Source organism: Emydura macquarii, unplaced genomic scaffold (assembly GCF_026122565.2).
Source record: "Emydura macquarii macquarii isolate MOO-44397 ecotype Brisbane River unplaced genomic scaffold, CSIRO-AGI_Emac_v2 contig_2694, whole genome shotgun sequence".
In the NCBI taxonomy this organism is placed as follows: domain Eukaryota; kingdom Metazoa; phylum Chordata; order Testudines; family Chelidae; genus Emydura; species Emydura macquarii.
The window spans coordinates 1-6339 of NW_027132831.1; the positions used below are offsets into that span (position 1 = coordinate 1).

At 51.8% G+C, this 6339-nt stretch overlaps 1 pseudogene; it reads right to left on the bottom strand.

Moving 5' to 3' along the window:
• Positions 1 to 964: 964 nt before the first annotated feature.
• On the bottom strand, positions 965 to 4860 carry LOC137164741 (T-cell receptor beta chain V region LB2-like; annotated as a pseudogene).
• Positions 4861 to 6339: the final 1479 nt, after the last annotated feature.

The following is a 6339-nucleotide window of genomic DNA, read 5'->3' on the forward strand; positions in this document are numbered from 1 at the left end:
GGTTTTGTGCTTGGCTGCGTTGTTTTTTTTAGCACTACACTGCTCTCCAGTGGCCATAGTCGGGAAGGCTAATAAAAGAGAGTTCGGACAGCACTGAACCCTGTAAGCTGGCAGTTCCCGGGGTTGCATCTGTGACTGGGGCCTTTGCTGAGAGTCTCTCTCATGAGCGGCTGGCCAGAAGCGCTCCTCCACTAGATCGGGGACCGATTACTCACAGGAGGCTGGGAACGGGCTGGCCCAGGAGTGGGTGGTTCACACAGCAAAGCAGGGTAAGTCGGGGCCTAGGCGTGAGGAATTCGGGTGACACAGCTACACACCAGTCCAGATGGAAGGGGGGGAACGTCACACCCCTTTGAAACTCAGCCATGCCACCTGCATCTCCAAACCTTGGATCTTCTCTTCCATCAGCTCTATCAGGGGACACTTCATACAAACAAATCTCTTTTTGTGTACCCACTCCAGGATAATGTACCTCCTGCAGCTTCCACATGCTGTCATCTTCATTGTCTTTTCCATGCCTTGGGTTACTATCACTGTTGCCTCTGTAGCTATCATAGCCTTCCCTCCTAAGCTCCTGTCAAGAAAAAAATCTCACACACCAAAACCAAAACCAGAACACCACACCACTCCACACCACACCACACCCTGCCTCCCTCCCCTGAACTCCCCTTACAAATTCCCACTCAACTCCCATTTTCAGCTCTGTTGGTTGGCTGCTGTGGCACGGGCTGGCTGCTTGGCTGCCTTTATAGACTCCCCTGATCAGGGAAGTCCTGTCTCCAGTCAGGGCTCTGCTGTGATCAGAGGCTCTGCTTCTCTCCCAGCACCCTACCCCCACCAGCTTCTGCAAACTGAAAACAAACCCGACACAAACTCTCAAGAACTCACTCACTCACTCCAAAGAACAGGGGCTGGCCTCCATTCTCCTCCAACAGATCTCTCCACTCAAAACAACCTGCTGCTTTCAGCTCCCTTTGCTGGCTCCAGTGCCTCTGCTCCTGTGCCAGTGGCTGGCTGCTTGGCTGCCTTTATAGACCTCCTAATCAGGGAATCCCCAGACCCTAATTTTAATCCCGCTCATCCCTATAAAGCTGACACAGGCTATGATTTGTTCCTGCTCTCCTCCCTCTTCCTGCACGGGCTGTGGGCAGAGACGCAGGGGGAAGCTCCTCCCTGGGAAGGGAGCTGCGGCAGCAGGGGGAGGAGGTTTTTGCAGCGGGAGGAGGTGACTCTGAAGCTCTGTGTCTAAACTGCTGGCACAGAAATACACAGCCGAGTCCTCTGGCTCCACGGAGGAGATGTTCAAGTGAAGGAACGCAGTCTGTGGCCTTTCAGCTTGGAATCGATCAGTAACCTTGCCTTTCTCTCTCAGTTCTTTATCATAGAAGTAAAAGAGCAGCTGCAGGGCCTGCCCTTGATCCTGCCGGTACCAGTACATGTAGTCGTGCCCGTAGGTTTGTTGACATGTGAGCTGGGCTCCGTGTCCCTTCTCCAGAACCAGACTCTGGGTTTGGTTGATCCAAGCACCTGAGCATCCTGTGAGGGAAAGAGAAAAACACACGATACAGAGACAGTGAAACACATGGCTCTGTGAGAAACATTCAGAGCCGTGTCCTGTAAACACGGGGATGGGGATTCACGTCTCAGCCAATGACTTACTTGCTACCATGAGACAGATGGCCGTGTAGCAGACTATCCATGTCCCCATCTCTGCCTCACTGAGCAGGGACATGCCCTTGCAGTGGGTTTTACACAGCGCTGCTCTGTAAGTCTGGTTCCTCCCCTAACCCTGCAGACAATAGACAAGATCCGTTTGTGGTTTGTCTCCAGGCTCCTACATCCACAGATGCAGCAGCTGTGCCAGAGGGGCCTGAGCACATTCCTTCGGGCCCTGGAAGCGGTGATCTGGATTCCCAGCTGAGACGGATGCCCTGCAAGTCAATGGGTCTATGTGGCATACATACAGGGGTGACTTCACAACGCGAGCCCTAAATGATCAGCGGAGACGAGAGAACAAGGACTGAATTGGGTCACCTGCCTCTGGTTTCCCTGCCTCAAGGGCTTCTTAAACAACGGCCACACCCCTAGTGATGAGGTAATTTAATACACTCCCCTCATGGGGTGCAGTTCATTCACTCCTCTGGGTACACGCTGGCCCTTCAGGCCCCAACCCCTGTTCAGTGTATTGCTTTCTTGGTACCCTCCTTCCCAGAGCTGGGTCCCAAATCAGTCACCACTCCCAGCCTGGCTGGACCTCAGTCTCCTTGCTCTGACTCCCCTGATGTCAGGATTGTCCCTGCAGGAGCCTTTCCTCAGTCTCTGCCGCAGCTTCCTGAGCTCCCCCAGTTCCCTGCAGTGTCCTGCTGCTCTTTACAGGGAAATCCCCTGATCTCCCCGGTTATGGCTCATTGAGTAGCCAGGGTTGAGTTGGCCAAGGCTCTCCAGCCCTTCAGAGACAAGCGACCCTGTTGCATTGCTCTTGGCATTATCTATTGCCTGGAATACATCAAAACTATTCCATGGTGTGTGCCTGCGGTAGGGCTTCTTTCCCCCTCCTTCCTTGGCCGCTCTCTCCAACTGAGCTGGAAGCCCCGCCCTTTATGCTTCTCCTTCCTGTCCCACCCCTCTGCTTCCGGCCAGGTGGGGCTGGACTTCCGGGTTCTGCCTCCCCAGCAGGGGGTTGGCCCTTCCTCACTGTCTGTCTCAGAGGAGGCCACACCCCCCGGCACTGCAAAGACGCTTTCGATGGTCTATCTCAGTGCTTTTCAAACCTTTCAGGCTGCGTACCCCTTTCCAGATAATGTAGTTTACAGTGTACCCCCAACTGAGACAGGGTCTTAATACACCTGTGATTAGACTGTCAAGTCTTACGAAATGAAGGGCATTGTCTGCCATTACAGGGTTTTTCTTGCGTACCCCCTGATGAGAGCTTGCATACCCTAGGAGTACATGTACCTTGAAAACCAGTGGTCTAGCTCAGTGGTCCCCGAACTGTGGGGCAAGCCCCCCTACGGGGGTGTGGAGGAACATTCGGGGGGCGGCATGGAGGAAGCACCACCCAGCCCCGCTCTACCCCCAGCTGCACTCCGCTCCAGCCCCTCCCCCAGACTCAGCTGCAGCCACAGCTCTGGCCTCAGCCTCTGTCCCTACTCCAGCCCCAGCCTCAGATCTGCTCCTGGCTGTGGCCCCAGCCGCAGTTCTAGCGCTGTCCCTGCTCCCAGATGCAGCCCCTTGCCTGAACCACAGCTCTGGCCCTGGCCCTGACCATGGCCTTGCGCCTGGCTGCGGCCCCCCAGCTCCCATCCCTGACCCCGTCCATGGCTCCTGGCCTCAACTGTGGCCCCACTCATGGCCCCGGCTCCAGCCCCCGGCTCCCAGCCCCAGTCCCAGCTCTGCTCCCAGCCCCCAACTGCAGCCCCGCTCCTGGCTCCGTCTCCTGGGGGCGCATGGACCGGGTAAGGGACACGGAGGAAAAAGTTTGGGGACCATTGGTTTAGCTCCTTTCTTCTCCGTTCCTGGGAATCCAAAGCACTGTAAACACTGGGGAGTTAGCTAAATCTCAGCAGCACAGACAAGCAAAGGGTTGACTGTCTGTGACATTGGACAGTTCTTAGAGAAGCTGTAAAGGCCCTCAAAATGACTCTCTCTGCATAATAATATACATGGACTGGGGGTCTGTGTGTAAGTGTGGAGGGGCATTTATTCATTAATTACTCAACATTATTTCTGTCCCCAGTTCCTCAACAGTTTATGCCCTGAAGGAGGAGGATTGGAGGACCTGGTAATTGTTACTCTCGGTCTGTCTGTCTAGCAGCCGTCTCAGTGATATTTGAGCCCAGATGCTCAAAAGGATGTAGGCACCTAAGTCCCTATGTTAGGCACCTAAGTCCTGGTTTTGGCACCACTGCAATGCACGGAATAGCTGCCAAACTGTGTCTAAACACACTCAGCACCTAAATATTATCAGAACAAGTCCCTAAGCACTTACATTTCTACCTCTGGGCATGAGCACGGCTGCCTCGCTCTTAGTGCTCAGAAGTCCATCTCATCCCTAACATCCACCATCTAAGTTGTATGCAAGGCTCAATCCAGGAGCCATGCTCAGAAGTCACCTACTTCCACACAAAATAACTAGAGGGGCGGCGGTGTTTCCCACCTTCTAACTTGCATTACAGTGGTTAGAGCATTCACCTGGGATGTGGGAGACCTCTCTGGCGGAAAGGGAGAAGTATGTGAGTAGGAGTATCCAACATCTCAGGGGTTAGCTCTTACCACTGGGCTATAAAATATTCTGGGCTCCCTTCGTTTCTCATGTTGAAGCTGTTGCGCTATGAATAAATTATGAAAGAGTCATTGCATCGGAGGACATTGACCAGGGCTGCCCACATTGTGGGTGAGCGCTGTAACCACCGGGCTATAGAGTCATTCTCAATCTTCTCCCTCCCCACTTCACCACCCCATGGCTCTTTAATTTTGCCTCTGAGGTTTTGAGTCTTTGAATCTAGGTGCACTTTGGCCTCACAACATCTCTCCCTCTCTTTCTCTTCCATTATTGTCAGCTCTTTGGCATGGGGGGCGGGGCAGGTTTCTGACTGAGTTGCTGATCTCCTCACCGCACTGTGTGCTCACTGGAAGCACGGCAGTAACTGTCTGAATCTCAGATCCACGATGCTCATGGAAGAGCTCCTGCTATTGGGTCTTGTGACAGGAAATTTGGGTAAATTATTTATACCCCTCCTCATAAGTAGCATTTGACCCATCCACACTTCGGGCTATTAACCTTGGACCTTTTCCCTGGAGCTGCTTGTACCAGAACATGGAAGTGTAGCTGGTTTCATTCTGGACACAAGTTATCTTCATGGTTTCTCCAGGTCTCTGGGTTGCTGTTCTTGGGAACTGAGAGATGAGGATTCCCAGCCCAGAGCCTGTGTGAGAGAAGCAGAGACAAGAGCCCTAGAAATTAGAGACACAAAAATCCTTTAACTTCACATTCTAAATGCCTTCCCCTTCCTCAGCCAGTGTAGGATTGCTCCTTATAGTACAACCTCCATGGCATCACCAATCCAGTTTCCAAGTACTAAGTCTGTGGTGTTTCTTCCTCTTCCCTTGGGAGACTATTGCACAGCCTAGCACATCCTCACGGTTAGGAAAGTTTTCCAGGGTTCTAGACAGACATTTTCCCCCTTTTACACAGTTTCACCCCTTTACTCCTAGTTACATCACCTTGTATCACCCAAACTATTCTCCTTCCTCCTTGATACATACGCCTCCAAATACTTGTGTCATTTTACTCGGTCTCTTCTCACTAGCAGTTCGACTGAGCTGTAGATTTAATTCCATTCATCCTTCCTCAATAGTTCATGCCTAAGGGGTCCTCCAAGGCCTCTCACTGATATTCTCCAAATTCTCTCCAGTTTGTTGACCTCTCTCCTGCATCAGGAATGTGGAAACACCCACACTGATCCCATGGCCTGTGTGTATCTGTAGGGAAGCTGTGCTCTTCTCGAGCACCTGGCTGGATTTTGTTTTTCATGCAGATCAGGGCAGGATTTCTGGATTCTTATCAGGCACCAGGAGCAACAGGAATCTCAACATTTTTTAAAGGGAATTTTAGTCTTCTCTCTTTTTACCTGTTGTTTTTCATGTAACCTTTCTGCCAGTTGGAGTTGGCAGCAACAAGGTCTGGGTTCAATATCTAGGGGTTCCTTTCAACAATACAGGACAAAACCGGCTCAAGCCCCCACCCTGTAACCTGGGACAATTACACAGCACCCCCCTGGGCGCCTCTAGATGCAACACTTCCCCTCTCACAAGCACAGAGACTGAGTGTAGAAAAGAGACTTTTAATAAAAAGGGGGAAAGTAGCTGTGACATTCCCCCCCTGTCATCCCAATTCCTCACTCCTGGGCCCCGACTTACTCTGCTTTGCTGTGTGAACTACCCCTCCTGGGTCAGCCCACGCCCAGCCTCCTGCGAATAATCAGTCCCCAACCCAGTGAAGGAGCGCTTCTGGCCTGCCGCTCATGGGGTTGACCCCCCAGCAAACACCCCCAATCCCAGATGCAACCCTGGGAACTGCCATTTTACAGGGTTCAGTGCTGTACACTGCACCTGCCAGCTCATTTACATTTGTCCATCCATTTATCAAAGAAATTGATGTGCACCAGCTCTGTCACTCTAAGTGAGGTCTCTACACACACTCAATCCACATGCACTGCTTTAGATAAAACAAATGTATTAACTACACCAAGATTTTAAGTGAGCATAAATCAGATTAATATGAATCAAGAGATTAAATCACAATTAACTAAAAGGTAACTGGCATCCTAAATTAGACTT